Genomic DNA, 1,917 nt, shown 5'->3' with positions numbered 1-1,917 from the left:
GGAAATCTGAAAAAAATCTTCAGATTCACATTTATTTTGTTTTTATAAGAGGAACTCATCCAGCAAACACAATATTTGTATAATGTAAGATCTGACTGCACTGTGAGGTAACCAGATCCCAGGGGTGACATCTATACACCACCACCATGATCACAAACTATTAGGAAAACTGTCTTGAAGTCAATTATGGGAGTACCTTGAATTGCGATTTCTGACAATAAATACAAGAAGCAGTTTTGAAGAAAAAACACAGGTGTAATGCTGAAAACCCCCATTACTCATTGTCAAATATGATGGTTAGTCTAAGATGATGTGTGGCTGTTTTACTTCTAGGTCCAAATTCTCTTGGTATCATAAATAAACACCATGACATTTGTGACCAAGACATACCTCTCCCGGCCAGGAGGTTAGGACTGGGCTACACAACACAAAAATGTCTCAACAATCTCTGAATCGGGTGGCCATTCTAGTAATTTCACCTAAAACTCATTGGAAACCTGTCAGGTGAGCTGGTGGGCGGAGTCCACAAGTGATGATTAAACACCTGGCAAATTTTTACATAGACAAATAGTCTAGTCTTCCTTCATAATGTCTTTTACCACCTATCGTGCATGATAAGACCGTGCTCTTTTTACCTTCTGAATATGGGGAATTCACATGAATTCACGGGGAATGACGCATGAATCACATACCTAAATATCAGTTTGAAGCTAATAATGATGCCAATGCTATCTAGCAAGGTAAACTGTCGAGTAGCTGTAATGTTTTCACAAATTAGTGACTAGTTTAGAATTATTGGAATGTTTTCTGTTTACATATGATAGACATTTTGAGTGACGTTACTATAACTCACTGGAAATTTTCTATCATATTTTCTAATTGTCAATCATCCTTTTCGATTTTCTAAACATATTTAGTAATGTTTACAAACAGTGTATTCAAGCTGATGGATTTCACTGTTGTGCGTTTAAATCATCTTGTGTTTAGAGCAAGTTACAGTAAATGAAACTGGTTTTGTTACTCGTGTCACACCACTAGAGGGACCCAGATTACCACTGAACAGAAATGCACCTGCACAGACTAACTGCTTCTCCTAAGTTAACGTGATAAAAATAACTGTGGTTCACGCAGTATACATTACGATACCTTCAAATTAAACATGGCATTCTGTAGTCATCCTTTCTTTTCATTCAAGTCCAGGAAACTACATTACAGTGTCAAAACAAAACAAATGTACAAGTGTACAATTATTAACACACTGCCAAGGGAACAGTCTGTATCAAAACGTTTTAGTGGAATGAAATTATCTAAAATTGTGTTTATATCAGGCATTAACATGTACCTAGGTTTGCTTATGCATGTTATTAAATTATACATATTAATGCCACTTGTAAATGCACATCATGTTTTAAGACTGCGGTGAGATTTGACCAAACTAAATTATTGTTCACAAAGGTGAACAGATTCTTTCTGTACTTGTTATAAATGTTATTTGGGTACCCCAAATCATCCCAGTGATATCATCAATGTTGACATTCACTGGTCTTTGTCCATCTTTACTGATGTAGACGGCAGGAGGGGCTCCATCTTAAAATCCTTAAGAACGTAATGGCCTTAGTCATTGGTGTTAACAAAATAGTAGGAAAACTGTAATTCCATAGAATTCACTGCAAAATAACCGAGTTTTGTACTGGCTACTCATTCATTTTCCTGTAGGTTAGTAAACATCATTTTATCCTGATCTTATACCTGTTTCAAAACGTACCTAATTTACTTGTGATTCTATGTGATTCAGTGTTCAGTGTTGTGATTCTATGTGATTCTCTTGGATGCCCTGATTTGTGTGAGAAATTCATAACTACAGGTCTGTGCAGAACGGATCTTGACAGTAAACTTCAACAAACACAGAATCACAGC

This window comes from Brachyhypopomus gauderio, chromosome 8 (assembly GCF_052324685.1).
Source record: "Brachyhypopomus gauderio isolate BG-103 chromosome 8, BGAUD_0.2, whole genome shotgun sequence".
Lineage (NCBI taxonomy): Eukaryota > Metazoa > Chordata > Actinopteri > Gymnotiformes > Hypopomidae > Brachyhypopomus > Brachyhypopomus gauderio.
Note: the sequence above shows the minus strand (reverse complement) of the source record.